The sequence below is a fragment of the Arvicanthis niloticus genome, chromosome 5 (assembly GCF_011762505.2).
Source record: "Arvicanthis niloticus isolate mArvNil1 chromosome 5, mArvNil1.pat.X, whole genome shotgun sequence".
Taxonomy (NCBI): domain Eukaryota; kingdom Metazoa; phylum Chordata; class Mammalia; order Rodentia; family Muridae; genus Arvicanthis; species Arvicanthis niloticus.
Window position 1 is genome coordinate 38,841,488 of NC_047662.1, and position 15,446 is coordinate 38,856,933.

Consider the following 15,446-nt stretch of genomic DNA (forward strand, 5'->3'; position numbering starts at 1 on the left):
TCTTTTACCCTGAGGTGATGTCTACCCTTGATATGATGATGTGTCACTTGTATGCAGTAGAAAGATGGATCATGTGTTCACATTTATTTTGTTCATCTGTATCATTTAATAGAAGAATTGAAACCATTGATGTTGGGAGATCATCAATATGCAGTATTTGTTGGTTACTAGTTTATTATTGCTGGTCTGGGATTATTCACTTTGTTTTCTTGGGTGTCTCTAACCTCTCTAGGTTTGAGTTTTCCTTCTAGCACTTTCTGTAGGGCTAGATTTGTAGATAGACATTATTTAAATTTTGTTTTATCATAGAATATCTTATTTTCTCGATCTATTGTGATTGATAGTTTTGCTGGGATGACATCTTTGGTCTCTGTGAGTCTGTATAACATCTATCTGGCCTTTCTATATTTTTAGAGTCTCCATTGAAAAGTCAAGTGTTATTCTAACAGTTCTGGACTTTTCCCTCTTGCATCTTTTAATAATCTTTCTCAGTTCTGTGTGTTTAGTGTTTGACTATTATGTGCCAATAGTTCTTTATTTTCTGGAAGAGTTATAGAAGAAAATATTTTCTGTGCCCTTGACCATTCTTTTCCTTCCTCTATTTCTATTATTCTTAGATTTGGTCTTTTCATGGTGCCCCAGATTTCCTGAATGTTTTGTGTTACAGTATTTTTAGATTTAATGTTTTCTTTAACAAGGGTGTCCATTTCTTCTATTGTGTTTTCAATGCCTAAAATTCTTTCATCTCCTGTGTTTTGTTGGTGAGGCTATTCTCTGAGATTCCTGTTCGAGCATCCAAATTTTTCATTCCAGATTTCCCTCAGTCTAAGTTTTCGTTATTGATTCTATTTCTACTCTCAAGTCTTGAACTGTTTTATGCATTTTCTTCCACTGTTTGTGTTTCATAGATTTCTTGAAGTGATTTATTCATATTCTCTTTAAGGACGTCTAGCATATTCATAAAGGATATTTTAAGGTCTTTTATGCCTCAGCTATGTTGGAACTCTCCCAGCCTACTGTAGTAGGGTGTCTGTGCTCTAGTGGAGACATTGTCCTGACTGTTTTGATTCTGTTTTCATGCTGGATCTAAGCATCTGGGTTTGAGAAAGTTCTAGGTTCTGCTATCTGATCTTTGCCTTTGTTGAGTGGTTATTTTGCTCCTTTATTTCTGTTGCCTTCTCTCATTCTTAGGAGACCACGGTAGCTGTGTGTTGCCTGCTAGGGAATTCTTCTGGGAATCTGAAAGGTGTGACCACTAGAGGTTCCAGGTAAAATGTGTTTCTAGGCATTGGGAGCTGATCCTTAAGGATAAGGATGAGGAAGGAGCTAAGGATATTCATAGGATTCAAAGCAGGATGCTCCACCAGGATCTGCTCAGTTCCCTGGGAATGGGGACAGAGAGTGGGGAGGAACCACAACAGGTAGTCTGCTACAGAGCTGAGATTGAGACTTGGGGGTTGGATTTGGAGGAGAGGAGGAAAATGAAAATTTGAAGCTTGCCTACATGGCTACTTGCTTCTTTTGCAGAGTTGACTGCTGGACTCCCAGGGAATATTTGCCAGAGTTGGGTCTTCATTTGGAGTGCCTGGTTTGCTCCCTCCCCCATATGGTCCAGAAAATTTCCTTTCCTCCCTCTCCCTCCAATCCCAACTACTCAGAAAGCCTCTGAGCAGAAAAGGTGCAAAATAGACAAGTCCTGCATTCTTGACATTCCTTACAGATGTCCCAACCCCCTCACCTGAAGCCAGAAGCAACCCAAGAGTTCCCCCTCCCCACAGTCTAGAAAAGGCTCCCAAGTCATAATCTTCCTGCGGATTTTTTTCATTTTCATCTCCTGAGACTGATGAACTCAGGCAGGAGCCCATTCCCAAATAAACCTGTCTTTTTTTAGACTCTTAATTTGGCCAAATTGGCTTATTTATTTGTCAGAGAAAACCTATCATCAGTGGCTGGAATGGGGGGGGGGGGTTGGGAACAAGGTTAGAGGAGAAGATATTCCTGATCTACTAGAGAATGGGGCACAGAGAGGGAGGTTGCAGCAGGTGATCTGCTATAAAGTAGTTGAAACTGGGGGATTGGATTTGGAGAAGTAGAGGGTAAAGATACACAGTTACCCATTTCTCTGATCTGAGTGGCCAGTGAGTTCCAAGAGAATGTCTGCTGAGTTGAGAACTGGGACAAGAGGAAGAGTTGGGGAAAGTTTTGAGGTAAAGATCTGTGTGATCCACTAGAGATGGGGGTCAGGAGGTGTTGGGAGCCGACTTTTAGCAGAAAGCAGCTATCAGCTTTGCAGCCATCTTGAGCCATATACCCTGACATGAGACTTGTTTTTCAACAGCCTACAACAGCTGAAGCACACTCTGATATCCAACATATTTTGTTTTGCTGTTTACTGCCCCCAGCTGCAAGGCGCACGTGGTAGCCATGCCTGCAAGGCATGCAGTTCACGTGCTATCCACGTGCTATCCATGCCATACATGCCTGTAAGGTGCATGTGATATTCACGCCTATAAGGTTTACGTCATATCAACACCTACAAGGTACGTGACAAAAGCATATAAATACCCCAGAGTTCCCTTCAATAAACGAGACTTGAGACTTGATCAGAACCTCTGTCTTATCTCCATTCTTCGAGTCTCTTCCCCTTTATTCCCACTCTCTCTCTCTCACTAGACCCTGACCTGAAGACTGGAGTAGCAGCTTGGGCCGGGAAACAGTGGCCGCCAAGCGTGGAGTGAAGAGGGCCACAACAAGGAGGAGGGACATCTGCGGCAGGTGATCTGTTACAGAAATGGGGTTGAAACTGAGGAAATGGATTTGAGGAAAGAAGAAATAAAGGTGAGCTTTTAGACTGCTTACTTCCATGGTTAGAGTGGCCTGAATTCCCAGTGAATCAAAATTATCTATTTTCAATAAAAGGGGGAAAATGAACTGTATTGTAAGTAAACAAACGATAAACTATCACTCTGGGGAAGGAAGTTATTTTCAGTTTCATTCCAGGAACTAAAAAATTTACATTTTATGAAAGTATAAGACTCTGGCATGCCTTAACTTACTCTAGGATTCCCCTCCTGCCCCTCTCCTCCCCCAGTGAACAGTGCAGAGCTGGGGATCGATGTAAAAGCAGGAGGAATTTTATTTTTCCAGCATGCTGGGGTCATCCTGCATTCAAAAGGAGAGGTGACAGCTCGTTTGGTGAAATTTTATACAATTTCCAGGGGGCAAAATAGAGAAACAGCAACTAGGTACAATATGAATGGTAGAACAGTGTGACTTTTAAACTTTGTCTTTAGAGAATGAGATGGAAAGGACTTCCTATGTCTGTAGGTGGCCAATGGTTGGTTCATCCTGCAGAATGTGTCCATGTGCTCTGGGACTTCCCCACCCACAGGTGGCTGATGGTTGGTCCTCCCACCCTGTGGTCTGAGGAATGTTTTGTTTTTGCTTGTTTGTTTTTTGGTTTTTCAAGACAGGGTTTCTCTGTGTAGCTCTGGCTGTCCTGGAACTCACTCTGTAGACCAGGCTGGCCTCGAACTCAGAAATCCGCCTACCTCTGCTTCCCAAGTGCTGGGATTAAAGGCGTGCACCACCACTGCCTGGCCTGAGGAATGTTAATTAGCCTATTAGTTCCAGAGGGACAGGGTGCCTGAGTGTTTTATGACCTTTCTCTTCCAGGAGGAGAGGGGCCTGGTGGGATTTTCTAAAGGTCCTGAACTGACCTCTTCTCCCCCCCCCCCCCCACCTTTTCTTTGTGCATGCTTCAATCCTGAATCTATTGTGGATAGTTGTGCAGCTCATATCCTTGGTACTCTGTACTTAGCTCTTAATATCTTTGTCTCAGGACCATCAACTGTACTGTACCCATTCGATATTTAATAAAAACAACTAAGCAGATCAAAATGCAGGGGCCAAAAGTCAGAGGCAGGAACAAAATTATCAGGGGTTCTAACAATGTAGAAATCAAGGTAGTAAACCAAGGGGAGTTGTTAAATCAAGATTCAAACCATCCTTGAGCTTGTTCCCTCTCTCTTTTTCTCTTGGCTAGTCCCTCTCATACCTTTGCCATTGAATCCTTAACTATCCTCCCTCAACCCCTTGAATGGTCTCCAGTATGTACTTCCCAGTGTTCCACACCCTTAGGTAGAACAGAAAAGTAGTTGCTCCACACACACTGATGGGTCTGCTGCCAACTTCTCCCATCTTGGGGGCACACATATATAGGGGTCTCTTGCAAGACACTCCTCAACTTCAGGTGTCTGAACCCTAAGCCCCACCCTCCAAGGCCACTTCTGGGACATGGTTTAGATTCAAAAATCCCTCGTTCCCTACATTAGGGTAATCCATGCCCCTGCAGCTCTAGGGTGGTGATATCCCAGGAGTCAAGGCCTGCTGTTAATTTATAGAGATCAAAGACAAGGTCTGGCCACCAGGCACAAGGGAGGTATTCCACTGTAGTGGACCAAGCCACATACCCAGTGGCTGAGAATACTTGCCAAGTCACTTTGGTAGGGTTTTGGGGGGTGCTGAGACTCAGTGCAGGAAGGAAGATACACCATAGCCATCTAATGGTTTCTCTGGCCTTACAGAAGGGCAGGTGATCTTGAGCTTGAGGGAGTTGCTCAGTTGTCTGGCTGCTCTCAAGTTGGCATCAGGTGCAGGTGCGGGTTTGATGTGAGTTATGTGAACCCAGGAAGCTATTCCATTGACTTTAACAGAGGTCAGGGTGGTCAACAACACCAGGAATGGCCCTTTCCACTTTCCTTATTCGCGTGGAACCTCTGGGGTACCTGCGTTATACAGGGCACTAAGTGTAGACCACAGTTTCTGGTTGCTGATCTGGAAAACTTGCAATCAAGCCTGGAAAGTCACTTCTGGGCAAGGCCAAGAGCCAGGGTCAAGGGAGTGGGGGGTCCTGCACAGGAGGGGGTGTTCTGGGCTCAGAACAGAGCCAGGGCAAGGGGCACCACCCAGTCAACACCCGTTTCCTAGAGCAATTTAGTTAAGGTCTCTTTTAGGGTTCTGTTCATTCTCTCTATCTGCCTTGAACTCTGAAGACAGTATGCACAATAGAGCTTCCAATTAGTCCCCAATATCTCCGCTAATCCCTGATTTACCTTAGAAACAAAAGCAAGACCGTTATCTGATCCAATTACCTTGGACACTGAAATCCTTGGGAAGCTTATTGATTATCTTCTTGGCTACCACAGTAGCTGTTTCCTGCTGGGTGGGGAAAGCCCCAACCCATATATCTACAAATACTAGAAGGTATTTGTAACTATATTTTCCTGGCTTAACTTCTGTAAAAATCGGCCTCCCAATATACTCTAAGCTGTTCTTCCCTAGGTCTTTTGCCCTGTTTACTCTTGGCTGCATAAACATTCATTTGCTGGCATACTTTATACTGTTCTACTATCTCTCTGGCCCAAAACCTGAGATCCATTATAAATACCTTAGATCCCTGACTGCTTGGATGAGCTTATCCCCTAAAAGAGTCCATCTGTGCATTTGGCTTAGTAAGTCTTTTGCTTGTTTTCTTGGGAGTATAGTTCTCCCTTCTTGTGTGCACCATTGTCCTTTCTTCTCTAGGTAATAGTTGGTAGGGTAGCTGGCAATCTGAGTCCTTTCTTCTTCCGTGTGTTTTAAGTGAAGCCATCCCTTAATCCAGTCCCATTCCCCAGTGGGTGTCTCTTGCAGGCCCATAATTGGGATAGGCTCCTGCATAGCCACTTCTTGAGCCACTTGATCTGCCTGTTTATTGCCTCAGGCCACTGATTCTCTTCCCTTCTGGTGTCCTGGGAAATTAATAGTACTTACAGTTTCTGGCTTCATCAGGACATACAAGAGATCCAAGATTTCCTGTGATGTGAGCAGTCCTCTCTCTTAGTATATAGCCCTGTGAACCTGGGCTGTGGCAAAGGCATATCTGCTATCTATGTAGTTAATTTTCTTGCCAGCCCCAAGCTCCAAGGCCACTTTCTATGCCAATGTGTGAGGGGGAGGGGAGGTTGAGATTCAGCCCAGATGACATTCATGCAGTTCATCACAGCAGCACCCACTCATTTCTGGCCAGCATAAATAAAACTGCTACCATTTGTAAAGCAGGTAGCCTCGACTCCCAGCAGGGGTCAGTCAAAAAGGTCTTTTCTCCACCTTTTGGGCCAGCAGCCTGTCAAGTGGGAAGTGTATCTGGGCCCCTACCCCAGCCAGTGGGGCAGTGAACTGGCATCAGAGAATCTGGAAGAGAGAACTGGGGGACAAGGGCATGTAAGAAGTGGACAGCAAGTCTGGAAGTCTGATCAAGCTGTCGAATTTTTATTTTTCCCACACGGGGTTATATACACATAGAAGCAGGATGTGAGGAGGGGGATGATGTAGGGTCTTCTTTGTTTCTGTGGAGTGCAGATGTTCTCAGGAACAGGATATTGGTTGGGTGAAGAGTTTACAGAAGAAGCAGGGTGGAACAAGTCACTATGTACCTGTCCATAAGATCTACTGGTTATTTGTTCTTATCTAAGTTAGTACTTTCCCACCAAAGGCTACATGTCTACAAGATCTATGATTATTTGTTCTTAGTGCTTTCCCACAGAGGCCAAGACTTTGTAAGGAGTTAATGATTAAGCAGGTTCACTCCCAACAGGCCCCCATCTTGGAGATTAAGTCTCACTCCAACAGAGGGTAGGGACAGTCTGGGATGACCATAAATGAATGGGATACCCATCCCATCCCTAGGTCCACTGTTCTTTGGGTAGTCCATGAATACATTTTGGTGCCAGTGGCTCCTTGGACCCAAGATCTTTTCTTGGAAACAGAGCCATCATCTTGGAGGAGGACTGAGGGACTGAGTGTTGAGCCCCTGTGTACACCAAGAATTATGTGGGTTTCCCCTCCACTTTCAAGGTTACCCTGGGCTTAGGGAGGGGGTCTGAACCCTGTCCACCCCAATCACTGTCTTCACCCAGGGCTAACACCTTCGCTGTTTGGGGGTGTTTTATCCAAGGCCTGGGATTTCCCATCCCCAGCTTCTGTTTGTTAGGACACTCTAGGGCCCAGCAGCCCCTCTCCTTGCAATGTGTGCACTGGTCCTTTTCAAGGAGTTTTCTGTCTCTCTTTGATTGGAATCTCCCTTCTCTGCTTTCCCTAACTACTGTAGCCAGGATTCTCTGTAAATTCCTTTCTTGTCACCTTTCTTTTTCTCATCTCCCTTTTATCTTCTTCCTTTCTCTTTCTCTGCTCTTTCTCTTTCTCCCTGTGATGGTAGACTTTCTTAGCAATGTACACTGAATCCTTTAATGACTTATCCTGTAGTCCCTCTAGCCTCTGAAGCTTTTTCCTGATATCTACTCACCTGGCCTATAAAGGCCATAGTGTGTACTGACAGAATGCCTCCATGAGCTACTCTAGAAAGGCTGTGGGCGACTCATCTGATCCCTACTTAACCTCACATGCCTTAATCAAAATTGTTGGGGCCTCGTGTGGCCCCCTTGAGATTTGCCAGTGGAGTCTAGCAGTAGACTTTAGGGGCCCCTTACCTTCTGCTATATCAAAGTCCCAATTAGATCTAGTCAGAGGAAACCCACTGTTGATGACAGCCTGGTCAATTGATGGTGCCCCCGTGTCTTAGGGGACATTCTTTTTGGCTTCTTGCATTATCCTTTCTGCTCCTTGTTCCTGAAGAGCACTCTCATGACTTGTTAGATATCATCACAGGTGGGCTGATGAATAATAAAACAGTCTCAAAGAGATTAATGAATCAGCCTCTTGGGGTTATCTGAAAGGGGGTGTTAGGCCATCCAGTAGTACAAGTCGACCAAAGAGAAGGGCCAATATTGCATAGCCTGATAGCCTTCAGCGGGTGGGAGAGGTGGTATCAGAGGAGGTGGCTCTCAGACTTCAGGTCCCCATGGCTGGACTGGGAAGTTGGGGGGTCTTCTCCTGCTCCTCCCTATGGTAAAGTGGGGTACAATGGCCTTGAAGCCATATGGGCTGAGAACCCCAGTGATGGTGCTGAGTAGGGGTATACAGAGGAGGGGGGTCTTGGAAGATTGACTTCTCAAATCCAGATTCCTCCTCCCATGTTTCCTTTTTCCTGATGACCAGAACCTACTAAGGGGGTCTTGAGGAAGAAAGTTTTTTATCTGAGGGGGTTGGGGGGGGTCCTCCACTAGATTCTTCCAGATAATAATATAGGGCATTTGGTCTGGGTACCTGAGGGATCCTGGTCTAAAGATTCTTTTCTCTAGAGCTTTGATCACCTGTAAGTCGAAGGTTCCTACCGGTGGCCACTATACTTCAAAGGTGGGTCATTCAGAGAAGCAGAGAGTAACTAACTTGTCTTTCTTTACTACTACTGACAAGTTTTCTCTAGTGGTTAACTAGGATGTTTAACAGGTAGATTCAGTCTGTCCAATGTCCAAAAATCATGGTCAGTCTAAGTCCAAGAACACAGAATGAGATACTAACAAACACAGAGAAAAACAATCAGCACACAGACAGCTTGACCCTGCCATGGGTGGGCATCCAGGTTCAAGAACACAGAGAAAGACAATCAACACATAGTTCACTCCTTTCATGGGCCCAGTTACAGTTAGTCCATTCCATGGACACAGAACAGAGTTGCTTGGCCAACTCCAGCTTCAACTAGACAAACCAGGTGCCCCTGCCAATATGGCAGCAGCTAGATAAACCAAGTTATAGCAAGACTTGGCTCCTGCCATTACTGTCTTGCCATTTCCAAAACGAGCAGAGTCCTCTTGACACTCTCTGGGGAGCTTGAAGCATCCTTTAGGCTCCCACTCTGAGCCCCACCCCACCCCCACCCCCCATGCTTGCAAGCAAACTGAAAATTCAAACAGACTTACAGACTCAGACTTGGACAAACAGCAAGACAAACAAGAACTGTGGTACCTGCTCAAGACCTGCGATTCACCACTCCAGTGTGTCCCCACAGGGGTTCTGATTCCCTGCTCTAAAGCACCAGATGTAAGACTCTGACAAGTCTTAACTTAGACCTGAGACCCCCCACCCCACCCTGAGAGAACAATGTGGAGCTGGGGATCGATGCAAAAGCAAGAGTAATTTTATTGTTCCAGCATGCTGGGGTCATCCTGCATCCAAAAGGAGAGGCAACCCCAGGCAGCTCATTCAGTGAACCTTTATTCAGTTTCTAGGGGACAAAATAGAGAAACAGCAACTAGGCACAATATGATAACAGAATAGTGTGACTTTTAAACTGATTGGTCTTTAGGGAATGAAGTGGCAAGGACTTCCCTTATCTGTAGGTGGCTAATGGTTAGTCCATCCTGTGGAATGTGCCCATGCGCTCTGGGTCTCCCCCACCCACAGGTGGACGATGGTCAAGTCCCCACCCCCATCCGCGTGGTCTGAGTAATGTTAATTAGCCTCTCCCTTCTGGGGGGAAGGGGTGCCTAAAGTGTTCTATGACCTTTCTCTTCCAGGAGGGGAGGGGTCTGATGGAATTTTCCAAAGGTCCTGAACTGACCTCATCAGAAGGGAGTTAAATTCCATTGGGATATAAAGTCCTTCAAACAATCCCAAGCCCCTGTTCCTTGGTCTGCTGCCTACCACTGGACTTACTTTACCATCCCTTGCAACAAAGGTTTAGCGGTTGGTCTTCCTTAAATGAGCTCTGAGAATCTTGGTTTGCCAAGAAATGAGCAGAAAAGTAAAAACTCAAGGCATACTAGGAAACTTCAATAAAAGAATGGAAGCTTATCCTTCTGAAAACAACAAAACAGTAGAAAAATCTTTCTGAAAAAGAGGAACTATTGGTTTCTTGTTTGGTAATATGGTCTTCAACCAAGATTTTTCCCTTCATCTTGTCTATTTCTCTCTTGGAATAGAACTATACAAGCATAGATGTACTTTATGATAGCTTTTGTCAGGATTTCTCATCTCAAATTCAGATGGAATTAGGCTTTGCAGAGCTATTATTGGCCCTTCATATATTTTTGTCTTTTATGTAGTCATTTTACTGAAGGGGTAAAAGGCCTAACAAAATTGACCAGTTAGGAAGAGATGAGTTCATAATTCAGTTTGTATATATTAAGATATGACCAGTTTGTAGAATTGGGAATACAGAGATGAAGAAAATTGCCAATGAGAGAAGAGTCCATAAAGAATATGTAAATCACAGGTCAATTCTTAGATATATTACCATTTTACGTTTTCTGTCCCACATTAATATGTAGACTAAGTTTCTTAATCTCACAGATTCTAACCTACTACACTGAGGCTCATGTTTAGCACTTTTATTGAAGTAATCTATTAATATAGCGACATGTACTTTATTATTCTTGTTAAATGAAATCAGTTAACATAAAATTATATGTATTTTAGATGTATAGGCATATACCACAAATGATCATATAAATCGTTAAATAATGAACTATCTCTATGTTATTACCATATGTGTGTTGAGCTTTATAATTTCTTAGCAAATATTCAATAACAGATTATCATCACCAGGCTGTGTATTAATGTCCAAAATGTACTCACTTGTATGGCTGAAACATTGTACCCTTTGATCTCTTAATAGAGATCAAATAGGTTAATATAGGTGGGTAATCCCACCTCTTCTAGCCTATGTCAATCACTCTCCTACTTTCTCCTCTTGAGTTTAATTATTTTGGATGCCCATATGTGAGATCATACAGCATTTTTCTCTCTTATTTCTCATCATCTATGACGTCAGAAATGGCAAGGCTTCTTGTTAAAGGTTAAATACTATAAAATACATCCAGTTTTATACAAATAAATGTATTTGTTATGTTTTATATATGTATTTCTATATTGGATATATAATACATATTGAAATAATATAAAGAATTATAATTTAAAGAATATATTACTTCACATATTAATAAGTGTAAAACATATATTAAACATATATTGCATATATACTAATATGTAGAATATATTAAAATAACATTAATATATGTATTAATGCATTAAGATATGTATTTCATCTATTGACACATATGGTAGTGACCTCATCCCTTTGCTATCATAATATAGTGAAGGATATAGGAAGCAGAACTCATTGTGTCGCTGATTTATTCTGCATATATATAAAACCCAAGTGGTGACTATTAGATTATAAGATAGTTTAGATGTTTTGTGCTTTTAGATGATTCATATTTTTCATTGTGCTGACTTTTCATCTTTATTTTTGCTCTTATTGCTTGTGTGTTGAGTGCATCAATCTGTTGCAAAGCAGCTCAATTTCAAGGAACTTTATATTTTCTTCTGAAACTCTTAGTTTTGAATTGATTTCTGTACATAGAATAGGATATAATATTATTTTGTATCTGAATTTAATACAGCTTGCCAAATTCTAATTTTCAAAGAGCTGATTCTCCATTTTCAATTCTTGACATCTTTGCTGAAGGCTAACCAATTCTGTGTGGTTTACTTTTGAGCTCTCCACTCTGTTCTTTTTGTCAGTGTTTGATTTTGTGCCAATGCATGGTGTTATAACTTTCAAATGTAATTCAAATCTGAAAGTCTAAGTACTTCCAGCTTTCTTCTTTCTTTCTATTTCTCAAATAGCTAGTTGCTTTGGGTATTTGAAGATATTAATGGTTCCATATGATAACTGTATTTAGACATTGCCATTAGAGTTCTGAGAAAACCTGTTTTGACTATGGAGGTTGCTTAGGGTGGTACAATTATTTAACAATGTAAATTCCCCCAACCCTTGAATTTATATCTTTGGATCCCCGTCTTTAAATTGATCAGTTTCATAATTTTCTTGTAATTTTTCATCTCTTTAATATCTGCATGTTTATTCTCATTACAAATATAAGTGGTATTACTTCTTTAAAATTTCCTGTTTAGGTCACTGTCATATCTAAAATGACACCTTGAACTTAATAGTACCATCTAAAACTTTGTGAATAGATCTTTATTTCCTATCTTACGTTGAGGATCCTTAAATTGAAGATCCCATCACCTCAACGTAATTTTACATTTCACTCTAACATTGAGCACCTTTAAGTTTTACTAGGACTTTCAGGAGTATGCTGATCCTAACAGAGGAGAGCAGCCATTTTGCCTCAATCCAGATCTTATTGAAAATGTTTTCAGCGTTCTCCCCCGGATTGCATCATAATTACACTTTGCATCCAAGACAGCTCCAAAAGGGCTAAGCATTTTAACATATTGTTTCCCAGAGTTCAATTCTTGAGTAGTGGGAACAAGAATTCAGATCTAATATGATGTGTGAGATCCTTAAAGGGGCTGTGGGACACTTATCTCTTCCTCTGTCTTTCTCACATAGACAGGAGGTTAATCAGCTTTGCTCTGCCACATGCTGCCTCACACAGTATGCTGTCTCATCATAGGCCCAGAAACAAGGATCTCCCATAGGCTGGAACCTTTAAAAATGAACCTTTGCTGTTCTAAAGTTGTTGCCTATATATTTTGTTATAGAAATGGGAGACAAGGTTTATCATGGACACAAGTCCCTTGTATCTAAATTTTATTATGAAAAGCTGCTGAAGTTTGACAAATACTTTACATCTATTGAGTGATCACTTTTGCATTTCATTCTGATTCTGTGATCCATCATAGTGGCTGATTTTTTTTCATACTGAACTATCATTATATCCAAAGGATGGATGGATATATATATATGTATATATGTATATACATATATATATATATCAAACACACTATATATATATATATATATATATATATCAATCACTTGGTTGCAATGTGTGATTCTTTTAATGTCTCCATGCACAAAGCCATGAGAGTTTGCCACAGGCATAACAAGGTTAGAAAACTGGGATAGTGGTGGACATTCTCCAACTGCAGGCACACATGCAGATAGTGAGAGTTGTTTTCCTTAAAAACCTAGTTATGTTATATGAATATTTGTTTTAATTCCACATGTGAGATATGGAGCTGCTTCAGTTTGTCCACAGCTGTTAACTGTGATTGTCTTGTGCTCTAGGAGGAACATGATTTTTGCAAGCTGCAGATAGTTTCTGGGGACTCTGAAGAGAGTATAAATGGGAGAGTACTGGCTCTCACTGTTGCTGATTGATGCTGTTCCAGTTTCTCAAGTGGTCATGAACAAAGAAACAAGAAGAAATTGGATACCCTGGTGATTAAGATTGGACTTGCCCCAAGGAACCCAAGATCCCTAATCAGCAGGAAGTAATCTAAAGAGGTCTATGACTCATTTTACCTCTAACCTTTCTCTCCTACCTAGTGTTGTTGGGTGATTGATTGGAAAGAATTAGGGCAGAAAAAGGGTTGGAAAGGTGGTAGATATAAAAACTCAATAAAATATCTTTTTTTAAAAAGGACATGACCAGAGTAATTCTAGTGAGAGATACAGGGGCCAAGGCACCTGGGGTCCGTAATGGTTAATACCAAAACCACAGGAACTCACAGCAATTGGGAGAAATTTCAAGGGTTTCTCTGGAAAAGACTAATAGAGTCCTCTAAAGAGGAGGTAGGTGATTGTATAACATGGTGGCACTGATGTCCATATGACAGCAGTTCAAATCCTAAGGATATAACTAACAAAAATATATGAAACCACATACCTACAGAAACATATACATATTCAAAATACATCAAAAGTGGAAAAACTTAGCTGTCAATCAACAAAAGGGACAAATAAAAATCAGGCCATTACAGATCTGGCAAATGGATGTTACTCACATCCCATCCTTTGGCAAATTACAATATTTGCATGTCTCTATTGATACCTGTTCTGGAGTTATGTTCACCTCTCCATTGACCGGAGAAAAGGCGGCCCATGTTATTCAACATTGCCTCGAGGCTTGGAGTGCCTGGGGAAAGCCTAAAATCCTTAAAACTGACAATGCACCAGCCTACACTTCTCAAAAATTTCAACAATTTTGTCACCATATGGAGGTGACACACCTGACGGGTCTTCCTTACAACCCTCAGGGACAGGGCATCATTGAGCGTGCTCATCGTACCCTTAAAACTTATTTGATAAAACAAAAAGAAGTTGAGGAAGCTCTGCCCACGGTGCCAAGAGCTACTGTTTCTCTGGCACTTTTTACCCTCAACTTTTTGAATTTGGACAGTCAGGGCAATACAGCGGCTGATCGCCATTGCCTGGAACCAACTAGGCCAAAAGAAATGATAAAATGGAAAGATGTTTTGACTGGTCAATGGAAAGGCCTGGATCCTATTTTAATAAGATCCAGGGGAGCGGTTTGTGTTTTTCCACAGGAAGAAGACAACCCATTCTGGCTGCCAGAACGACTGACGCGGCGACTCGCAGTTCCTGAAAATGACCCCCCCCCCCCCCGAAGGATTCATCTACAGACGCTCTCAGTTCTCATTTGGACTCTCCTAAATCGGGTTCCTAGGAAGTGGACTAGGGAGCTGGACCAGATGCAGTAGCAATTGCAGATCCGGATTTCGAGCCTTGATGGAACACGAGTGGACCCTGTTACCCCTGGCGATTTTACTTCTTGGCCTACCTCCGCCTTTTCCTTCTTTCTTTCTTTTCTTTCTTTCTTTCTTTCTTTCTTTCTTTTCTTTCTTTCTTTCTTTCTTTCTTTCTTTCTTTCTTTCTTTCTTTCTTTCTTAAAGGTGGGAATAGGCCTGCTTGGTGCAGCCCTATGTTGTGGATTAGTGTTCATGATGGTTGGTCTGTAAGCTCAGAGCCCAACAAAAACATGACAAGGTCGCTATCGCCCAAGTACTCGTAGCCTTGGAGCAAGCATCTCCCCCTGAAATTTGGCTATCTAGGCCAAGAAAGTAGCTGATGACTGAGACCCTCAGTCGATGCACCCCAAGGGTTCAGCCCATTGCACTGGGTCGATGAGAGGTCTAAGTCCAGCCAGCCCTTGCCTGAATAACTGGTACCTGAATATTTAGAGGTGTTTGCGAGTGGGTACTTGACAGGGAATGTTCCACGAGTGTGGATAGATTTCCCAAAAGTATGCCTGATTGCACAAAGGTTTGATGCCAAGAAACCTCCCCTGGTGGCACCCCAGGGTAGAGGCTCCCTTTCCCCGTCAAAAGGCATCAAGATGGGTATGGGAAGTAAACCCATTACAATATCTCATTTTGCACAGGGGATCAGGCCTCTGCTTTCCCTCACTGAGTTGGTGCCGCGCTTGATAGGCAATAGGCTGTTCCATCTTATATATATAGATAGGGGGAGATGTTGGGAGCCGCAGTGATTCGCCATTCCAAGATGGCGCGGGCATCCTGTCCTCCCACTAGTAAACAATTGACTGCGCAGTTGTAAAAGGCAGAAAGCGCGCCAAAGTCATTGCCCATCCCGGGGCGTAATATGGGGTGATGGGTGAACAGCCAATCAGAAGTGAACACGCCACTCTACAATATATATAGCAGTGCCTTTCCCGGGCTTTGGGCCTTTTCTGCTTCTGCTGTTACAAGAAGTAAAGCCTCGTCTGTAGTGA